Source organism: Tenebrio molitor, chromosome 4 (genome assembly GCF_963966145.1).
Source record: "Tenebrio molitor chromosome 4, icTenMoli1.1, whole genome shotgun sequence".
Classification (NCBI taxonomy): Eukaryota; Metazoa; Arthropoda; class Insecta; order Coleoptera; family Tenebrionidae; genus Tenebrio; species Tenebrio molitor.
Window position 1 is genome coordinate 14549164 of NC_091049.1, and position 23888 is coordinate 14573051.

General features: G+C 32.3%; 2 long non-coding RNA genes and 1 pseudogene across 2 annotated transcripts; 2 read left to right on the plus strand and 1 right to left on the minus strand.

The window, feature by feature from the left end:
- Positions 1–4325: 4325 nt before the first annotated feature.
- On the minus strand, positions 4326–5315 carry LOC138127682 (uncharacterized). Its single transcript, XR_011158337.1, has 2 exons — positions 5173–5315; positions 4326–5120 (listed from the first exon to the last, which is right to left on the minus strand). It is a non-coding gene; the product is annotated as an uncharacterized lncRNA (long non-coding RNA).
- A 3887-nt stretch (positions 5316–9202) lies between these two features.
- On the plus strand, positions 9203–12710 carry LOC138127681 (uncharacterized). The gene is made up of 3 exons (XR_011158336.1): positions 9203–9342; positions 9398–11739; positions 11834–12710. It is a non-coding gene; the product is annotated as an uncharacterized lncRNA (long non-coding RNA).
- A 7266-nt stretch (positions 12711–19976) lies between these two features.
- LOC138128151 (uncharacterized) lies at positions 19977–22399 on the plus strand (annotated as a pseudogene).
- The last annotated feature ends 1489 nt before the right edge of the window (positions 22400–23888 follow it).

Here is a 23888-nt window from a genome sequence, read left to right on the forward strand (position 1 = left end):
CTATTGAAATCTTTTTCTTTGTCAATTACTAAAAAATTGAATTTATCCTGCCAACATAAATGACACATTTCTTTAAATTGTTCATAAGTGAGCTCCGAACTAACGTTGTCTCTATAAATGCGAAGTAAATTTAACTCATCTTGTTTAAATACTATTAAAAAATTTGCATTGTCTCTAATTAATTGTTTCGGAATTTTGGTATAAGTCTGACACAAATAGAAACAGTCAATATTTTTATGTCTACCCATACTAAAATATTCTCTCATAACATTTTGTTTATCGCAAGCTACATCATCAAAAATTATTAAGGAATTAGGTTTAACTTCTGATGAAGAGGGAATATTATTTTCTAGATTATTAAATGCAAAGAAATTCATTCCTTTTATAGGTTTTAATAATGTTTCTAAATACTGATATTTTGGTTGAAATAATGATTTTGAAAAAACATAGACGTTTTCAAATCGCAATCCATTAGGATGTTCAATTAAACTTATCATTGTATTGGTTTTACCACAGTTTGATGGTCCTACAATAAGACAACGTATAGTTGAGGGAAAAAGTCCTCCATGTCTTTTTTTGTTAATAGTTTTAAAATCATTGTTTGAAACTTGTAGTGTTATTGGTTGTTGTACTATTCGCATTTTGCATGACACTAATGAGAAAAATTTCTGTAAACTATAAATATTCTTATCCAAACCTGTTTTGTTTTAGTTGTGTTTTAGTTGGTAAAACCTAAACTTCATAAAGTCTATATATGGCAGTAAAAAAACGAAAGCGTAACAGTCAAGTAAAAACGGTTAAAAAGAGATATAGTGGACGTGGTATTCTAAATTCGGTGATAAATAAGCTACCCGTAGAACTTCATATTCCGGGTTATAATTATTGTGGACCAGGAACAAAACTATCAAAACGGCTTTCCCGAGGCGATAAAGGAGTTAATGATTTGGATGAAGCCTGCAAGGAACATGATATCGCTTATAATAAGAGTTTAGATCTAATCAATAGACATAAAGCAGACCGTGTCTTATTAGAGAAAGCAAAGCTTAGATTACGTTCTTCTAATTCTTCACTTGGAGAAAAAACTGCGGCTTTGGGTGTTGCATCTGCAATGAAAGCTAAATTAACACTTGGAATGGGTTGTTCATCAGCAAAAAAATCTCAGCGCTCAAAAACTAAATTTAAGAAAAGTAAAAAAGGATTAGGGTTTAACCAACTAAGAAAAATTGCAAAAACAGCAATTAAAGGAAAGAAGTTTAAAAACAACATTGACGTTATAAAAGCAGCAGTAAAAGCTGTAAAATCAGTAAAAAACAAAAGTCCTATTAAACATACACGCACTATTCCTATACCAAAAACTGGTGGATTTTTACCGCTTATTCCAATTTTTGCTGCATTAGGGGCCTTAGGTTCTTTAGGTGGTGGTGCTGCAGCAATTGCAAAAGCAGTAAATGATACTAAAGCAGCTAAAGAACAACTTAAAGAAACTCAAAGACATAATCAAAATATGGAAGCCATTGCATTAAATAAGTCTAAATCAGGAAAAGGATTGTTTTTAAAACCTTATAAAAAGGGATTCGGTCTTTTTTTAGGACCATGGAAATCACCAAGGACATTCCTATAAAGCTTCCAAAACGTGCCTTAACAAATATTGATTTAAAAAAATTTGCAAAACTATTAGAAATTCATAATTTTAGAGGAGTATTTATGAAAGATTCATTGCCTAAATCAGGAGCAAAAGTTAACGAAACTGGTCTCATAAATTTAGATGATCAGAAAGGTAATGGAACTCACTGGACTGCTTATAAAAAAATTAATAACCAGGTCATTTATTTTGATAGCTTTGGCAACTTACCGCCACCTACAGAATTAGTTAAATATTTAAACAAAAACAATAAGTGTGAAATAATATATAATCATCAAACATTACAAAAGTTTGATACAGTAATTTGTGGACATTTGTGTTTAAAATTTTTGTACAACTATAATAATTAATAACGGATGTAGATAGTTTTTAGTTTAGCACAGTCTTTTGTATGTGTTTGTATCATGTCTGTTACGTTTACTTTAACAGGAACAAGTTCAATACTTTCAAGTAAATATTATCCTCCTTTAGTATTGGATAACAGTGAATACGCTTTAGGTTTAATAAACTTAGAAACATTTAATTCAATAGCAAACGTAACTAATTCAAATAACAAATTTTATTTTACCTTAATAAATCAAACAAAAGGTTTTATTGAAATTCCTGAGGGTTCTTATGAAATTGATGAACTCAATGCTTTTTTAAGTCAAGAACTTATTAGATATGTTAAAAACGAATCATTAAAAACAAATCACTACATGCAACAACCTACTTTACTTATAGAAGGAAATAACAATACCTTAAAATGTGAAATTAAATGTAGTCTTGATATTGACTTTACAAAAAAAGACACTATTGGTAGCTTACTAGGTTTCAGCAGTAATACACTTAGAGCAAACAAAAAACATATATCAGATAATCCTTGTAAAATATTCAAAGTAAATGCATTATGTGTGGAGTGTAATATTGTATCTGGTGCGTATCGCAATGGTAAAGAAGTGCATGTTATTCATGAATTTTTTCCTTGTGTACCTCCTGGATACAAAATAATAGAAACACCTTCTAGTGTTATTTATCTACCAGTTAACACTAAACAAATAGATGAGATAACAATTAAAATAACTGATCAAGATGGAAATATTGTCAATTTTAGAGGAGAAGTGCTAACAGTAAGGTTGCATTTGCGTAAAGTAAAATAGCGATCCTGCAATGGGAATAGTGTTTAATGTTAATAGTAAAATTGGTGCAGCATACAAGGGTAAAAATATAAATATCTCAAAAACAAATAAAATTTCTAGTCGAGTGAAAAACGTGAAAGTGTTAACTACAGCAAACCGTTTGTTTTTAAAATCTTTAGGATTTCGAGTAAAAGTATAAATTTAGCAAAATGAATTTTGAAATTCTGAATGTTCAGGAACCACCGTTGTTTGATATGACAATTGCTTATGCTGAAAAACGTACTCATCCACCTTATGCATCTAGTTCTTTTAATAACAATGATGAAATTAGAATTCCAATACAACAACAAGACATATACACTTTACCTTGGTACAGTACGTTACATGTTCAAGGAAAAGTAAAAGTGTATGGTAAAGATAATGCTGTTTTACCACCTTCAAGCGTTGAATTTGTTAACATGGGAATTTTATTTTTGTTTAATGAAATATGTTATGAAATATCAGGAGATTCCATTGATACTGTTAGAAATCCGGGAATTGCGTCTGTTTTAAAAGGATATGCAACATACAACGAATCACAAAGTAAGGCTCTTCAAAACAGTGGTTGGTTTCCCAAAGAACAATCTACTATTATTGATGGAGTGAGTGGTAGTTTTGATGTTATAATTCCACTTCACATGGTTTTGGGTTTGTGTGAAGACTTTAAAAAAGTTTTGGTAAATGCTCGACAAGAATTAGTACTACGTCGCGGTAGTGATGATAGTAATGCATTTTTGCTTGATGATGATTTAGATAAGACAGTAAAATTGTCTTTAGAAAAAATATCATGGAGAGTTCCTCATATTACAACAACAATAAAAGAACAATTAAAATTATTGGATATTGTTAAAAGTGCAAAAGAATTGTACATTCCTTTTCGAAGTCGAGAATTACATGAATATCCAGTTTTACCTCAAACACAAAAACATACATGGGCTATTAAATCTGCTATAGAAAAACCTCAATATGTAATGTTTGCATTACAAACAGATCGAAAAAATCAACTTACTAAAAACTGTAGTCGTTTTGATCATTGTTATTTAAGAAATATTAAAGTTTTCCTTAATGATACACATTATCCATATGACAATTTAAATATAAATTTTGTTAACAATCAATATGCTCTCTTATATGAAATGTTTACTAATTTTCAAAATTCTTTTCTTTACAAAGAAAGTGAACCTATTTTTACTCCAAAAGAGTTTAAAGATATTGCACCAATTGCAGTGATTGATTGTTCTAAACAAAACGAAGAATTAAAAAGAAGTGCAGTGGATATTAGAATAGAATTTGAAACAAGTGTAAATATACCTGATAAAACAACTGCTTATTGTTTAATTTTGCATGATAGAATAGCTAAATATATACCAATTAAAAACATAATATCTTTAGTTAGATAGGTTATAAGTAGGTACCCATGTATTTATTTATTTATTTAGTTATTGTTATTATTACTTAGGTAGTATTTAAGATAAATAGTTGTAGCACCTTAATTATGTAAGAAAATTTATAAATAAAAGACAAAAAAATATGAAAAGTGTTTTATTGAATAGATGATAATAATGTTAACAGAGTCAAAGTTTCTTTATAATCCTGGAGCTTTGTTGATGGCCATCTCGCTGAGTCTGGACCGCAAGTCCAACCTAGCTGAGCCTCTGGATCGCTGTTTCCTTTGAATATGTTTTCCTTTACCCATTGTAATATTTGGGAGTGTTTAACATTTTCATGAGGCTTAAATCTATATAAAACATCTTTATTTAATTTCAACGACAAAATCGCTATCTGAAGCTTTTTGTAGTCAGCTATGTATGAAACATTACATACAAATTGATCAATGCATGATACAACAGTTTGATGGTTTTGCAAAATATTCAACAATGGAAATTCCTTTGTGCAAATGTTTTGCAAATTGTGGTTGGACAATAAATCTAACAGATAATAAATATGTGATACATTTTTCTCTAAACCATGAGCAGTTAACAAGGCATATAATTTCGAATAAGAAAGCAAACTTACATTTTCTTTCCTACAGATATCTACAAATGTGTGTACATACTTATCTAAAAATTTTCTTTTCTGTAACAGTTTTACAAATATTTCAACATTAGCATTTTTTATGTAAAGAGACATTTTTGGAAAAATTTCACTTGGAATAATAAAGTCTTCTCGGTTCATCAGAGTAAAAAGTTTAAGTTTCGTTTGATGAGTGTCTTCATACAGGATCAGGTTATTTAAATGTTTCATATAAATTTTCTGTAGAGCATCTTGGGCTTCGATTTTGATTTGTAACAAAAGATCCATCTTGGAAACACTGGTTAGCACTGCAACAACAATAAAATAAAATTATTTGTGTTGCTAGTTTGTATGCAGTACCTCATTTTGTAGTTGATATCCCTTCCATTATTTACTTATGTACACATATGTACTTTACTCATAATTAATATTTTCTTCTTCTTTTTCTCTGTTAGGTGTCGCTTGATACATATAGCCCCAAGGCTTAGTGTCAGTTGTATCAAAATTAAGAATACGTTTATCATCAAATGGACTTAAGACAATTTTTTTCTGTTTGATAGATGATACCTTGTGGTTTTTAGATCTTATTAACTTTTGCACTTTTTCTAAAATTGTTTGATCGAACAAACAATTTTTATAATCATTAAATGTGATGGCTTTTATTGAAGATTTTGTAGATCCTTTTGATTTTTTAACTAAATACTCTTTTGATTTATCGTCATCTACAGTGTAAGCATACATTTTTGATCTTAAACCAACAAATTCTAACATAATTTTACCATTGTTTTCATCTTTCATAAGGCCGGGTACTTTTTTGTTTCTTTGTATAATGTTATAAATATTGTTAGTTTCATAATCTGAGGTATCAAAAAGATGAAAATCTTTTTTAATATATTCATATATGTCATAAACTTTAAATTCATAGATTAAACTGTCAGTATCGGTATAAAGTAATTTTGCAGAGTTTTGGAAGGTTTTAATAACATAGTTGTAATGAAAATGATATAAGAAAGTTTTCGAAATATCTAAGATACTAAAACCAACGTATATTGGTTTATTCAGATAAACTTCTAATTTATTCATTTCAACAACAACAATATTTTCATCAAAAATAATGGAGCTATGAAAATTAGGTCTTGAAATTAATGCGCGTAGTCCCCAGCGTCCTCCATCCCATTTCGTTACCAATCGAATGTCTCTATGTTTTCTAACATTCTCCATACATTTACCATAAATAGCATTAATCATTAATTTATAGAAATCTTTTTCAAAATCATTTTTAGACTGTTGCCTGAGTTTGGTATTTAAGTCAATATATTGTTTAAGCCATGGTGATTGTTTGAATTTTAAAACTTTGTGAACTTTAGTTAATTTCATTCCCAGGTCTAAATACATTTTCAAATTTCTATAATGAATAATATAATTTTTTTTTGGAAATAATGTTAAAAGCAGTTTTTTAATTTTGGATGTAGAATTTGGTGGCACCATATGTTCAGGCGCCAATGGTAAATCGCTATGCATATCATGTATGCAAATGGGATAATCTAAATCACATTCAAGTATGTAACCAATTTGAGAAGTATTGGAGGTATATAATATTTGTTGAATGTTAAAATTTTCTAAAAACTCAAATTCACCATATGGCAAATATTCTGACATTGCTGCACCATATAAATTATTCACATCAAAATACATTAAGTACTTGCTGTCTAAATTTTGTATAAAATTTTCTCTCATATATTTATTATTTGCTTTTGCATATCTATTTGAACACTGTGATACACCACCTCTTATTCCTTTTTCTATAAATAATATTTGATCAATATCCATCAAACGTTCTAATGTTATATTTGTGGTTTTGAGCATAGCATCAAATGTAAGTCCGGGAGTAGTAAAGTAATGTAAAGGATCTAAATCATATGTTTTTTTGCATGTATCACGAAAAGCTTCAAAAACATCTGCAAGTAAAAGAACATCAGTCTTTAAATACAAATCAGCATACTCTCCTATTGTTTTAATATGAAAGCAGTCCCAAACTTTTTTAGCATGATAATAGTCGCTGTCACTAATAGGTTCCTCAGTAAGTTCACTGTAAAATGCTTCTTTACAAGGTAAAACGGTTTCCTCTAAACGTTCAAATGAATCAATGTAATCATAAGGAAATATACCTTTTTTTGTTAATAACAAGAATTCTTCTTCGGTATTACAAAATAATTTTGTTATAGATTTTTGTTCGTTTTGTAAATTTGATGAAAGTTTTCCTAGAGCTTGAGACATAAAACGAAAAGAATCAACAAATCGTAAAGATACATTTGTGCCTGCAACATATTTAGTAAAAGAAATGTATTTTTCTTTATTTATAGGTAGCAATTTGATTGTTCCTTGAAACTGTGTTGATAGTTCTTTAATTATAAAATGAGCATCATATCCACTCAAGTTGTGAAAAACAACAGGAATGTAATGAGCATCTTTATAATTTAAGTTACAAGCTTGATGCGCTAAACCACGAAATTCTCCTGTTTGATGATTATGATCTCGTACTTTCATTTGGTTTGGTTGAAATGTTTGTTTGCAGATGTGACAATTGTCATTTGTTGTTGTTGTTGTTGTTGTTGTTATTGTTGTCATTGGTAAAATTATTTTAAGCTGTTCATCACAAAACTGTGAAATTTCTTCCAACTCTTTAACAAACCACTGAATGCAATCTTTACCACGATAAATATTAAATTTAGAGAATGAATCGTTATAAGAGCATTTTAGATAATAGGCTACACTAAATGCAACATGATTTTGATATATTTTAGAATTAGATTTGGTAGAGTAATTATTGTCTGATGCCTTTTCTAAAATACTTTCTAAATCTGCGTATATAACAAAGGGAACTTTTTCTTTATAAGAATGATTTTCAAACTGCAAAAATTTCTTTGTTTCATCAGGTAATTTGACACAACATTGATTTGACTTTAGGCAATAACGCAAATGATTTTGGAGTAGATTGTCAGTGGTAAAAGAATTTAAACATCTCTCACAAACAAAACATTTATTATTATGATTTGATAATTGTTTAGATAACAAACGAGATAAATTTTTAATCCACACAAAGTGATAAAGTAAGGACTTTTTAGAAGCAAAAGACAAATTTGGTTTAGTATTAATTGGCAACATTAATAAATTGATAACTTTAATATCAGCTTTATGTGTTTGTGAACTTAAAGAACAAGGCAAAATTTTTGAACGCTCAAAATAATATAAGTTAATGGCAAGATTGTTATGTTTTTCAAACTTTCTAACATCTTTAATTGTAATTGGAAACTGGATATTTTGATATTTTAACACATCTTTAAAATGTGGATAAGAAGAAATTCTATTAGCGTTTTTCTTTGCAGGATACAAAGCAGATACAACTGACCATAAAAAACAAAAATTATCATCATTTTCAACATTAATTACTGCATGTTTTTTTTTAATAAAATTTGGTACAGTTACAAACGTTGAAAAACCTATCTTTAATGGATCATACCTGTTAATATTTACTTTAAGCCCTATAACTTCATGAAGAGCCCATCCAGAATCCTTTTCTGCAAACTCTTCTAATTCATTCATTAATTTATCGGTAACGTTTTCTTTGTACCACCGTTTTAAATTAGTTGAAGTGTCAATTGGAACATTTTTTGTGCAAAAGCTTTTTATGTCAATTTCACCAGTTTGAGGTTTTATGAAATAAGCGGAGAAAATAACATTCACTTTTATCATAGACTCCTTTAAGATTTTTTTAATTTTAATTGAAAAACACTTAAAAGCTTTATTGAAAAAAATTAAAGGGTCTTTTATATTTAATGTTGATATAAAACCAGTACGAATTCTTCCATTAAAAGCTGATTCAATATTTTCCCATTTTACATTAGAGCAATTTCGATTTAAATTAGTTGAAAGTTTTCCTCCCGTTTTCAAAATTAAATTTTGTTTAAGTTTTTTTAATTTTAAACGATAATATTTTAAATATGATAAACTAGATTCTAAAGAATGAAGTGACTCTAAAACATTATTTTTATGCAATTTGTTTTTTATTGCTTTATTAACAATTTTGATTGTATTATTTATATGAATTTGAAATTTATTTAACTCATCTATAGTTTTTAATTTTGAGAAATATTCACGTACCACTTTTAAGACTCTTTTACATAAACGTGTGACGGTTTCCATTGAAGTTTAATAAAGAAGCTGCACAAACAATGTCAATATTCAAAAAAAAGATTCTTATTTATAGTGAAATAAAAAGAATAAAATAATGGTGATAACATGTTAATTACCTAAAGTAAAAATAAATTGGGATATATTTTGCCGAAGATAAGCAAAATGTTTCTTTCTTTAAAAGTTGGTGGGAGACAAAAAGAGGGATGTAACAAGAGTGGGGACATTGAAATAAATATAGCAGTAATTGGCTTAGTTTTATACACTTTGATAATTGTCAACTTGCGAGTACTACAACCATGAATTTCCAAAATTTTGATAGTTACAATAATCAAAATGGTAAGTTTTTTTTTTTTAATATAAAACTGTATTTCATATATTTATTATTTTAAAGGAATTGTTCAATGTCCCTACAACCCCTTCCATAAATGCTTGGAGCATCGTTTGTCGATCCACATGTACAAGGCTCATCGTGAGGAGTACATGAAAGACATGGACCGCAAGTGGAAAGAGGGTGCTGCGGAACGGCAAAGATTATGGGAAGAAATGAAGAAGAGACCAAAAATTGTCATCCCTCAAGTAAATTACACTCCCGATGATGAAAATTGGGATGATTGCGATGAAAATAATGTATTTGAGAATAAATAAATAAATGTTTATACTTTTATCTTTGTTATTATTATTAAATAACCATATAACACCCCTATTTAAAAAAAAAAAAAAAAAAAAAAGAGTCCTGACTTTTCAATCCAGATATGAGACATATCTTAAGAGAACCTACATCAGTAACAAAGTTTAACCCCCGTTTTTGGTCGGGCGGAAATGACTTTAATTTTATACTTTTTGGCACTTAAAACATTTTTATTTTTTAAAATGTTTATGATGGTTGGATTTAGAAAAATTCATGTTTTTAAATTGTTACTTTTTTAATTTTTTTTCTTTAAAAAGTGATGTTTTTTTACCAAAAAAAGGCACTTAAAAACATTTTAAAATTTTTTAAATTAAATCCTTGAATTCTCCATAAAAAATGCTACTTGTGGTTTTAATTTCAAATTTTTATCTCAAAATTAAATTAATTTAAGCTAAGGGTAGTTTTTTTAAATGTTGTCAGAACCATATCGAGTTGCATATCAAACTTCATCGCTTAAACTCACAAATTTAAATAAAAACTCAAATTCAAAAAATATTGAACGGTGTAGAAAATACAAAATGATCAACCCTAAAAAAATTTTGATTTAAATAAATCGATTTTCCATTTCTTTGCGCATGTTTTTTTACATAGATCATTTTTCAATAAAACGAATAGTTTTTGAGATAAACGCTATTAAACTTTTACAATTTTACTCTTTAATTGTAATTTGAGCTTATGCACGTGAATCAATCAACTTTTAGTTTTTACCATTCGATTTATAACAACTTTTTGCAACTTTTTTTCCTCTATTATTTTGGGCTCCAACGTACCGTTTACGAAATAAAGTTTCAAAAAATTTTCTTTAAAATATAATTTGAGGTTATTTTTATGATTCTATTAACTTCAATTTTGTTTCATTTAATTTCAATCGTCTATATGCAGCTTTTTTTCCTTTATTATTTTTGATCTTAAACCACCCTTTCAAATATATTTGCTGTTTGAATTTATATTGTAAATGTAATTTTGTATAGTGAAAAATTACAAATACATATTACGAATAAAAATCAAGAAAAAATTAAAGGATTGTTTGTTTTTAATATTTTATTCATGACATTTATAAATATTACATTGGTTGAAACTTAATTAAAAATTAAAGTTATTTGTTGATTAACAGACAGCATGTCCCAGTTCCTTACTATTTTTAAATATCGTTTACATGAAAATATGCAGACGATTAATCCTAAAATTATTAAAAGCCAACAAAACCAGCTGTAGTCTTTTAATATCCAGTCTGTTGAATATTGAATCAAAAACGTCCACTTTGATATTGATAATCCAAATCCTGATAGAGCACCAAATTTTGCTGCAAGTTTGTGCCAAAATGTTATCACCAATAAATATCCAATCCAATTGAAAATGTACACAGCCATAAAAGCAAAATAAAAATCAAAATTATTTCCTAATAAACTTTTGCCAATATCGGCATTTAATTCATTTTCAATTGTAAACATTTTATGTTGTCCTGTGTTAATTGGCACATTTTTCTTTCCTTCAATCTCTTCATTTAAGGGTGCATTCATCTTCTTTGGTGCAACTTTTATTGGGGGTTGGTCACATTCAAAATAAATACAAAAGAAATCATTCTGTAATGGCTCTGTACGTCTGTGGGCGGTAACATAAAAAATTATGCTACAAATGAGTAATTAACGTTCTCTCCCACTGTTCATCTAGGCGTTATCACATAAGACGTTTCATTCGTTCACTCTTAGCCCCCACCCATTTAGAGGTAGACTTAAACGACCAAGGCACATGCAGAAAAATTGTGGGGGTTTTTTGTAAACTTTGCATTTTTTTATTATATAAATCATGATTCTTGTTTATTTCAATTACTAGTTTTCATTTGTTCAATTGTTGGTAATTTCACGAAAAAAAAAAATGTCTACTCAAAAAGTGAACATCCTTCAAAATAAAGTTATTAAGGTATGTATTTTTTAATTATTATTAAATTAATAACTAATAATAAAATTTATCAACAGCCTATGGAGGATGAGGAAACTAACTTTAGTCTACCTTCATTGATTGATTCCGAATCATTGTTGCAAGAGGTAATTTTTTTATTCAAATTTTTCCGATTATTGATAAGTTTATATTTATTAAAATTGTAATTTTTATTAATAATAGAAACTTAATTATTTTCAGATTGGATTTATGGAACACGTGGACGACAATGAGGAAGCGGAGGCCTTTACCACCCAGCCGCCAACTAGGGGTAAAGGCAAGGGCAAGGGCAAGGGTAAAACAATTACAACACCTCCAGAGGCGTCTCCATGTTCCTCGACTTCCTCATTTTATATGGAGGATGAAAAATCTTCAGTTGATCAAATTCAACAAGAATTTGAAACTAAAGTTAAGCATATGTACCAGGATATTATAAAAATTAATAAAAAAATTGACATAAAAATTCAAAAAATTAATAAATATTTAGTGGTAAAGCAACAATTAGTTAGGAAAAAAAAACAAAATTTAGTAGAATTAGAAAAATTAGAAAAAATAGTAGATAAAATGTGTTTTAGTGTATAGTTTTATGTATAAATAAAAAATATACTTAAAAAATAAATTTGTTTTATTTTACATTGTTTGTAACCTAAAGTACAGAGAATTTTCAATTAAAAATTATTATTAAAATATAAAAAAAATCAAACAACACAACCGGATAATGTGTCTCCTATTTCATGTGATGTTTTGTTGTCATCGCTTTTTATTTCACCCAATACAGCCGGATGCTGTAGCTCTTATTTAACACAGTGTTTTGTTGACATCTTTCTTTATTTTTTGTTTCATTAATAGATTATTTAACACAGGATCGATAATTTTCCTTAATTCACTAATTCGTTTTTGAAACCTTAATCTATCTCTAGCATACATTTCCCAGGCTGATTTTCGAAAGTCATCAGTGTCATCTAAATTATGAATAATAACTTTATCACTAAATTTAACTTTCTTCATTGTTGATTGTTTTTTCTATTGTGATTATAGCTCTTGTCATTTAATTAAGATAAAATAATCAAATTTTACGTATCTAATTAATATTTTATTCCCCACTCATAAACAAACAAAACACCACATATTCACTTTTATAAAAGTTTATTTATATTTTAACACTTTGAATTTTTTTATTAATTTCATACATTGCAATTAAATATTTTAAGTTTTTTATTGACTGTATATGTGACAATAATAACAAATTTTTCTTCTTATTCACTACTTTCAGATCTTGAACAAATTTCTTCTGATTTTTCATTGTTGTCACCTTTATTCTTCAATGAAAGATATATTTGTTGTTTTGCCAACGTTCCCCCGACTAATCATAAAAATTGTTTTTCCGTCTCTTAACTCCTGGTTGAGAGTTGTAATGGCCTCTTCAGTGAATTGCGATGTAAAACGCTGGGGTAAGGATGTTTTAAAATCCCCACAATCAACCACAACTTGTTTACCAAACTGTGAATCCTCTTTACTAAACCGATTAACTTGAAATTTTTTATTAACTTCCAGCTGGCTTGATTTTACAAACGGCACGAAAAAAGTTGCTTCATTAACACTTTGCAAAAATGAACTCATATTAAAAGTCTTCAGCAAAATATTCTTACTGTTGATATTAAACTGATATCAAACGATAAATCTTCCTTAATTAATACTCCATATCCCCTCCTTGTTAACAAAATAACGCCCACTATTTCTTACGCAATACCCTACCCTCAAACAAAACACATTTCCAAGTCACAAACAATGCAAATTTTTTATCTTTTATTAGAATTCAACAATTAGATTGAAAATATTTTTTATGATTTACTTACTATAAAATGCAATGCACGCACAGAGATATGAAACTCCATTACCTACCTCAATGTTATGTACATGAACACATACACACAACACCTGTTTGGAAAAATATAGGTCACGCAAAATACCGCTTACTTACATTAATCAAAAACCATGTATTTGATGGAACCAAAACGGATGTAATGATCAGATAATTTACTCTGAATCAAAAACTATGTTTTGACTAAACTACAAACGCAAATTAAAACTAGCGTTTTGATCGCGACATGACTGATACAGTTGAAGGTCACGCAAAACACATGAGTCTAAAACGTGATTTTTGAGTGAGCCAGAACCAGCACTATATAACTACTGAGTTGGTAACACTTGTCTTTGATTATACCGACTGAAAACCATTTGTTTGGTAATTCCCAGAATTGTGAATTTAAGTTCGATATTGTTCAAATCTTTAGCGTTATTTTCGTTTTGTTCCGTTTAAGGCAAGGTAGAACGCGTGGTTCTGTGATTCAGTGTTGACTGGTATCACTTTCGAGTCATTAATAGTATTGTGCAAGTTGAATATTGAGATGGAAATGAAAGAGATAAAATACAAAAATAAGTGTTGCGTTCCTGGATGTAATAACCAAGCAAGCAAAAGACATCGTTTTCACAAAGATCCCGATTTATGTCAACGATGGATCGAGAACATTAAGCCAGCTCGTCTTCAATGTTTGACAGCAGCAGAAATTTATCGGAGATGTTACGTGTGCAACATCCATTTCGCGAGAGAATTTATTGTAGAGGGTACATTTGGGTGGTGAGTACTGATATAGTGGAACCAGAAATATAGTGTTTTTATGAGGGATGGAGTACATTAACTTGAGAGGGTCAGTTATGGCAGGGCAATAATCTTCTGGCACTCGTCGCGAGACTGGGCTCTACCTAACTTTGTCTCTGATGGTCCATTTTCAGACGGCTCAAAAACATCTGTCATAGAAGATTTATAACTCTCTTCAAGTTGGTAATAAAAGTGACCCCAAAATTGTAAAAGAAATTATCGACCAGAGTCCATAAAAATACTATATTTCTGGTTCCACTTTACAGTGCGTTAATATACTGGGACATTTTTTTTAACATTGAACATAGCCCATACTTATTCCCTATGTTCAGGCGCGGATACAGAATTTTACTTTATCTACCAGAAAATTTGTTCTATACGAAAAAAATGTATAAAACATCAATTTGTCATTCATACAATAATACTTGCATTTGAATGTTCAACTACACTGACCGGCACAAAAAGCGACTCATTATGATTTTTTAATAAATAATCTTGAAATTATAGTTGTGGTTATTTTTTTTATAATGGTTAAATTGGGATACTTTCAATGATCGGGAGAGGTTTGGTCACCATGGCAACCGAATTGTTTTGTTTCAATAAATTATTGAAAAGTTTGCGCTACTTCCATGTTGTGTTTTTGTCGGTTGTTTTACGTGTTAAAAGATTTAATTTGACAATACGAGATACTAATTCAAAATACTGTTCAAATTTTAACAATTTTTCATAACATAATTTTTTTTCTAAAAAATAGCTTTTATCATTTTTCATTAAAATCTTATTTCCTGTGTTTAATGTTTTGTTTGTCGGATATTCTTTGGCAAAGAATAACTTAAATAGCACTAATCAATACCAAAAAAAAATTCTCAAGACAATGAATTATGTAGGTACTTAAAATTCAAAGTGGGTCGAGAAGTGAGTCGTTTTTTGTGCCGGTCAGTGTATTTAGATGATTCGAAAAAAATTATGAAATAAAAACATAGGTATAGGAAACGAAAAGTCCGTAACATGTAGACAATAAGTAGACATAAATAAAAGCAATACTCTCACACCTTGGACATGGCGTATTTTAAACGGAATACAAAGAAAATGGGGTAATTAACGGGATAAGACGGCTGGGTTTGTCAGCTGGGCAGTGATGGGTCACTCCTTCGACTCCAGGAATAATGGCACCAACCACTTTGAAAAAACATCTTACACACACTATTTTTCACTGTGCTGTGTTACATTCGCTTTCGCATTCGACTAATTTGGTCCGGCTTTAAAATACTGAAAGGACCCAATAATAATTATGAAATAGAGAAATACAGATAATATTTCAGATTAGGCCCTCAGGCAACCGGTGGTGACAAAAGGGTCATAAAAAATATAACTCGGTCCAACCCTTTCTCGAAATTCGTAAAGGTTTGTTTGGCAAAACAAGTCCATAAATCCATCAAATATCTGGACATGACTGCGACATGAGCAAAAGACGGAAAAAAAGTGGACAGTTATTCAATTGTCTTGTAGTAAAGTGACTTGTAAAGAAATGATGTGTTTATGACGATTTCAAAATACTGAAATTGGTCAAAATAAAGTACTCGTACTTCGATTTCGCTTTACTCAGGGCCTGCGCCTGCCTATGTTCAGTTTTAAAAAACACAGGTCAATGCATGTATGTAATCACGTAACCAAGGTAACGAAAATAAGTACTTGACAGATTAATAAAAATGTCAAGTTGTTTGAAGAAGAAATACACATAATGCAGTTATTCTATGCCAATCAGAACATTAGACAGGTGCGTGACATTTCCAATGCAACACATGATAGACCAATTGCATCAATCGGAACAATTTTTAACATTATTTCAAAATCGCTGGTGTGCGGTATAGTTGGTTGCATAGCAACTCACAATGCATTGATCTGTGTTTTTTAAAACTGAACATAGGGAATAAGTATGGACTATGTTCAGAGTTAAAAAAATGTCCCAGTATATGTATTTTTTATACTGGCTTCTAAAGTGACGGTTTTCGGATCATTTATACCGTATGTCCCCGGATTGGGTTCACAAGAGGAAAAAATAAATATTTTTGATTTTACGCAAAAACTTCAGAGGAATAACATTTTTTGCTTCATTTGAAACCCCCATTTGTGTCATTAAAATCTCAGTATTGACATTGTACTGCATCCTTAAAGTAACATTTTCTGTTAAAATTTGGACTTACCCCCAATTTCATAATCAGCCTAAAGTTACTTTAACATTAAAGTTTACCATTTACCATAGAAACATATTGTTGCAACAATCCATTAAAGTCACTTTAAGCTAAAGTCGACTTTAGTTTATTATGAAACTGGCCCTTAGGTAATTAATTTTTATGTTATACATTTTATTACAATTGGCCTCGTTTTTTATTATTTTTATTACTTTGTAACGGGCTAAAGCGCCCCATTTTTGGCAAAAAATCCCAAAGTCGTGATTTTTGTGTTGAGGGTTCCTTTGCGCTACGTGCTGAAAAACAGTTTTGACTCTGCCTCAGAAACAACTGTTTAAAATACTCATTTCCGGTAATTCGATGGATACTTGATATAATCACACCATCAACCTCTTTCATTTCCGCATTTTTTTCATAAAGTTCCTCATCTTCATCGCCCTGTGGTGAAGGGCTGAAGAATATCGCCACCCTTTGTGATTTTGGGGGAAGTAAGAGTCTTCCGAAAGTCAGAACCAAATTCCACAGTCACCTACGGAAACAGCTTTACTAGCAGAGTAGTTTAGCCACCTTGTTCCTTTCAACTTTACCCTGGGGGCCCACGCTCGGGCACCGTGAGCCTCAATTTGAGTGCCTTCGTTCCTTTGTGCCGCGAACTAGTCCGTGGGCGAAACTAGTTCAATTTAAATGCCCATTGTCCTCCCTACGTGTGACTCAGCGAGCAAAGGTTTGCTGATTTCTCCATTTTCCATCAATTTCATTTAACTAAACCTCACTTCTTTGTTTATTTTGGTCTGTCAACTGTCTTCTCTCATAAAAATCCAACACCCCACTTTTCCTGCGACCGCAGCATACGGAGTACACCATTGGCCCACTCAATTTCACGTGGAATTAACAAAAACACCGAGTTAATAAAAGGGAGAGATAAGAGATTTTAGCTCTCTTCCCGTTTTGCGTGTACACCAAGCTTGTTTACGTGGTGAACGTACCGTCGAATTACCGTCAAGTGCCGCAAAAGGGAAGAAGCTGCTATAATCTCGCTGCCGCAGTCGAGAAATCCACGACTGGACATCTCGCAGAACAAATTCCCGAAAGGCCAGAGTAAAAGCTCAGGTGAGACCTCCAACCTTCTTATCGTCGACCTTCCGCCTTTTTTCGTCAGCTATTTTCTATTGTCTTCCCCAGGCCTTTTTTTTCTTATCTCGTCATTCTCGCAAATTATCTTCGACCTACCGCAAAATAACGCCTTCGTGTCCCGGACTCTCCAGAGGCAAGTCCGTGTCCCACAGGAGCTACCGCCGGATCCTTGAGGCGAGCAACCCACAACGCTCCGCGCAGGCGCATCCACCCCCGCCAAAAGCCACCCTTACCGGAGTCCCGGAATCCAGCTTCCGGCAGCGACCACCACCGCAGCAACTACAGTCAGAGCTTTTCATTCTTTGCGGAAAATTACCATCAGGAACGGACGCTTTGTTCCGTTCATCTGCTACTTAGTTGACGCGCAAGTGCGCTGGATTTTTATAAAACAACTTGCGAAAAAAATTGTGAAGGGCTAGCTACTACGCGTGATTGTTCGCTCGGACCAGTCAAATATTTTTGTAGTAAATCAACGCCCTGTACGACACGTGGCCACGCCCTCCAATATAGGACAGTTTCTCGGGTCAAAAATCGAATTAAATTTAATTTTTACTTTTAAATGGTAGCGGTTTGCTAAATTAACTCAATTTTATTTTTACAACTCCAATTACAAATCAAAGTACTTTTTTCATGTTCATTTTTCCATTTTTTATCAATACACGTTTTTTTTTAATGCGTTTGTATCATTGAGTTGCCGGAATTTTCCTCTGAGGTTTTCGGATTTGGACCCAGAGTCAAAATTTTAAATCTTTTTTTTCAACCAAATCCGTGGCGCCCTATTTTTGTCGAAAAGGAACCCCCCAATACAAAAATTACTCTACGACTGATGCCGAGGCAGTGGACCATCCCCTCAGGTAGGTTACAACTTTTTTCAAAATGTTGTCTTTAGAACAAAGAATTTATTTAATCCAGTGTTGGACCGGTTTTCGTCACATAATTACAAAACTTAATGAATAATTTCCCAACACTTATGTATGCATGGGTGTTCAGAAGCTTAAACTTCGATGTAGGGTTGAATTATGTGGAGAAAACGGCCGAGTTAATAGAATACTTGTACATTCAATTATCGTTTGATTTCTTAAAAAAAAATATTTTTTCTGCATTTTCTTTTATTTTAAGGTTACGTCTTCGTCTGTGTTGAAGAAGACTTTTTAATAACAGAAATGGGGGTTTCAAATGAAGCAAAAAATTGTATTCCTCTGAAGTTTTCGCGTAAAATAAAAAATAAAAATGGTTTTCCTCTTTTGAACTCAATCCGGGGACTTACGGTAGAACAAAAAGTACATCTTTAGAGTCCTAATACTTTAAGGTGAAAACGAAATCATCATTTTACTATCTATTTATTTTCTTATTTTGCTAAAGTACAAGAAACGAGTGATGTTGAACCGCTGAAAGTTAAGCACATCACATTACAACCAATGGAACTAGGGACAACCTCATCAAAATTTAGAGAATATCAACAGGTTGGACAAGAGCCTTGTGCAAGCACATTAAAAAGTGAATGTTTACATGAAGAAGCATTGTTGCCAGCATCAATATGTGCAGTGATGGAAACGGCAGTGAAACAAAAAGAAGTCAAAATTGATTCAGTAACAGGTAAATACGCTTTAAAACTGTTGTTTTTAAATACGAATTAAATTTACTCCATATAAATTAAATTTACCGCACACCGCCAGGGAGCTACCAGAACCTTTTTAGTACCTCTTGCATCATCTTTATTTCTGTTTTAGCTAAATCAAAAAGACGCGGAATCCTGCAAAAGGTGAATGTAAGTCGTCAGCAAGATCTTACTCCACGTTGTAAGAAATTTTACAAGTTGATTGCCGAATGGGGTCGAAGGACTGCTACCTTTCAACATTCAATTCGAAGTCTTAGAGGTAGGTTGCGAAATGCAGAAAAGGTAGCAACATGCAGTTGTTTCAACACACTCATTGACTCTGTGAATGAAACTACCTACAATTTTATTTTGCAACAAGAAGTCAGGACACAGAAGCAAAATCCATATGCTCGTCGTTTTACTCTGAATGATAAACTGCTGGCTCTGTCACTGTACAAGACAAGTCCCAAGGGATATAGATTATTGTCATCCATTTTTTCGCTACCCTCAAGGAGGACACTATCTATTTTGTTAAATAGAATTCCATACGGTCCTGGAATAAACACAAAAATTTGGGAGAGTTTAAAGGCCACCGTTACCAACATCAAGGTTGCAAATGACCGTCTTTGTGCCGCGGTTTTTGATGAGGTCTCAATTAGGCCCTTGTTATCCTATAATAAAAGAACTCATTGTATTGAGGGTGTAGAGGACTATGGGCGTAACAATCGAACACCTGCAATTGCTGAGTATGCGAATGTTTTCATGCTGAAAGAAATTCATCGGCAGTGGAAACAAGCAATCAGTTTTACATTTAGTCATGACCCAATAAAGACCCTTAAACTAAAATCGTTATTAGTGGAAGTCATAAAAAAAGGCTCAAGAAATAGAAGTGGTAGCGACGATTTGTGATCAGGGAGGGTCAAATCAAGCTGCTATTAATGCATTATTAAAAGATACCGATGAAAAATGCAGAAGAAATTTGACAGAAAACATTTACAGGGGGTTTGAAATAAATGGGATGGATATAATTCCCTTGTATGATGTGCCACATCTATTTAAGGGCATACGCAATAGTCTTTTGACCAAGAATCTACACTTCAAACAAAATGGGCAAAAGAAAGTTGCCCAGTGGCATCACATCGAAAAATTGTATCTTTTAGATTCGATGGAAGTTATCAGACTATGCCCAAAGTTAACAGATGCTCATATATATTTGAACAAAATGAATAAAATGAAAGTGAAACTGATGGCCCAGGTGTTCAGCCATACCGTTGGTGGTTTGATGAAGCGTCTTTGCAAATGGGGTTAGTATTTTTCTTTTTGTACCAATGTTTATGTTATAATTTGTGTATAATTTTAAATACAAAAACTGAATACAACCTGCCAGAAGAGGCTGAACATACGGCTGACTTCATTCTATTTATGGATGAATTATTTGATAGTCTGAATGGGAATACAAAATTAGCACCACAAGGCAAACCCCTGAAAGGCGGGATGTCGCAAAATTCAGAACATGAAGCTTTTTGGAGGTCAGCTATAATAGTTTTAAATACCGTATGTTATTACAACAGCAACAAGAAGAAATTTATCACAATTCCATCCATCGTCAATTTAATTAAAACCTTACAAGGCTTTATTCATCTAAAGCTGAAGCTCATAGGAAGAGTACAGTATATTTTGCCTCGTGCTGTTAACCAGGATTGCCTGGAGAATTTTTTCTCTAGCATTAGAGGGCATGGACGGCATAACAGATCTCCAGATGTCGCAACTTTTACAGCGTCATTCAAGACGTAATTGGTTAACAATTTTTTTGCACGTCACTCGCCTGGTGCCAATTGTGAACCAGATGAATCATCAGGAGCGTTGGATGCACTCAGATGTTTCGTGACGGGCGAAGAAATTGCGGGAATATCTGCCATTGAGTCTGAAGCCAGCACCTCCACCATTGACTTTTCAACGTTGCAACTGCATCATCGAAAATCGCGTGTTGCAAAAGCCACCTTGGCCTACATTGCTGGCTTCATTGGCAGATCGCTTTTAAATAAGTATGGAGGTTGCAACATGTGTAGGGAAATGCTGCTCAAGGCTGATGGGACTGTGCCGCTGGAAGTCATTGAAGGCAGAAAATACAGACATTCCAGTCTTGTAAAACCAGGCACCTTTTTATTTTGGGCCGCATCTGAGGCAACTTCACGGCTCATGTATGCAATTCCGCGACTATGTAATATTTGCCAATGTAAATTTGGTTTTGTCCATTTGTCAATTAATTGTTTACTTGACAATATCAATCAAATAATTTTTTAAAAAGTCATTGAATTTTGACCATAACTCTAACCTATCTCTCGTAAGAAGGTTTCACACAGTGAAAAAATTGTTAAAATGTTATCAATTCCATTCTAACAGTTCCGGTTTTTTTTGCAACCAACTGTACCTACATATACTTAAATTTATCTATTTAGAGTTTGTTTTCTATTTTTTCGTTAAAAAGTAAATAAAGGTACTATTTCTATTTTTGATTGTTATTTGCTTCAAAAATGTATGCTCTTTTTTTTGCTGCGAAACGATTTCGCGGTTCATTTTAAAATGATACTAGGGATACGATAATTTGAACCAATATACGATAATTTTCACTATATTCGTACCGTAAATTCGACTGAGGGTGTTGGCAACACTGGTGAAGCCGGTCCGTCCAGAACAAGTAAGTACTGTTACCACCGGCCCTCGAGGTATGATCGGGACCGGTGTCGTTTTGTCGACCGATGCCTCTGCTTCGTCGGAACGACTTCCACAAGAGCCGATTCGTCCCGTCTCTCGAAGCGTTCTTCCGTCGACGAAGATCGCCGTCTCGTAGCCCAGCTCACTTTTACCGGAGCCAGGCTCTGAAAAGGGCCGCAGTCTCGTTTTTTTGGGGAGAGGAGTGAAATGACACGACGCTTGTTGAGTGTAAAAACTAACTTGACTTTTCTCGGCCGGCGCCGCCTATTTTTTAGAGAAGTTGGGACTAAGCTACACTAGCAAAACCAGAACGTAAACGGTGCCCGGTGACAGTACAAACCTCTACACCAAGGACGCTCCACCGGAGAGAGACGCGACCAGCCCGTCCACATCCCCCAGGCGCTCCAGGTCACGGACACCATCCCCAGAGGATTTCGCCGGACCTGGTCCTCCAAGTCATTTGGAAATAAAGGTTTTAGCGACTGTTATTTGTTTTGGTTTCCCCTTTCCCGCGCCCTGACAGCCGACCCCCGGAAATACCGTAAAGCTTAGATTATAGTGACCGGAACGCTTCCGTATCCCGAACCGTGCCCTTCCCCGCAATCGCAACGTCCTCGCAAAAATGCGTTGCTAGTTATAGTGACCCGTAACGTTGCCGTACCCCTAAGGTATTGACAGATTTCATGTTAAATATTGTAGGTTATGCTATTCCAATTCGTATTTTATTGAGAAGCCAGAGAGATCCCAGAAGACATAAAGTAATATTAATAATAATTTATGTAATACCTATTTAATACCAGTAAATATTTGACAGATTTAACAAAGCAAATAAAAATGTTGGGAAGTGAAAAACTTCCAGGAACAGATATAGAATTGCCGTATGTCATTGTTGCTGAAGAGGCGTTCCCACTAAAATGTTATATTCAGTAGATAGGGTCCTTCCTATTTCGTCCCATGCCTGTTCTCGCATAAAGTCCATTCAAAAAACATTTGGACTGTCAAAATCAAAATTGCAGTTGTTAGGTTGGTTAAATCACTAGTTATTTTCATATTGCCCGGTTGATATCTATTATTTTTTTGATTTTTCAAACTATTCATTTGTTTAAATAGACATTGTCAAATAAATTGCAAAATTATTTAAGTGCATTTTGTAAAAAGTTTAAAATGGAAAGTTCAAACGAACTGTGGTGGTTCTATTGGCGCGAGAGAAAAGGGCCACAACAAATTAATATATAATAAAGCCATCCCTTCAACAAAAAACGTTTCTGATTTTAACCCAACTGTGGAGAAACAACATCTTGCATTGTGGAAATGAAAACCTAATTAAAGCTGATTGGATCCCTAAATCCTAGGGAGTAATCCATTTTTGACACGAGAGTATGACAAATTCTAAATTAGGTACAAAATATAGTTTAGTTTAGTGATATAAGTGCTAAAAGTAAGATTTTATTTTGAGAGAAGGCAAGATTTCGGAACGAGCGCAACTAGATTAATCAATGTGCCCAGGTTTGGTTGTTCTATAAAAGTTAAAAAAAAAACGTAAATAATATAAGATAATAGATTCTAACAATATTGCCACAATTTTACCACGACTCATGTTAAATTAAAGTAACCTGCTTTTTTAGTTATTTGTTATAGCCAGAAATATACCTCGTGGCAATAAAATTATTTTTTGGTTCAACACTGTCAGAATTTGAGAATTTTCTCCTTTGTGAACGGATTTTGATAAATTTGACAACTTGTCAAAACGAAACGTCAAGCTAATTTTAAAGATTTTTAGCGATATGGAACCTTTAAGGGGCTCGTCGAACAAAAAAACGTTGTATTAAACTCGTTCTTGTGTAATTTTGGCTTTTTATGGCACTCGTGGACCTTTAAAACTCTCGTTTCACTCGAGTTTTAAACTGGTCCACTCATGCCTAAAAAAGCCAAAATTACACACGAACTCGTTAAATAAAT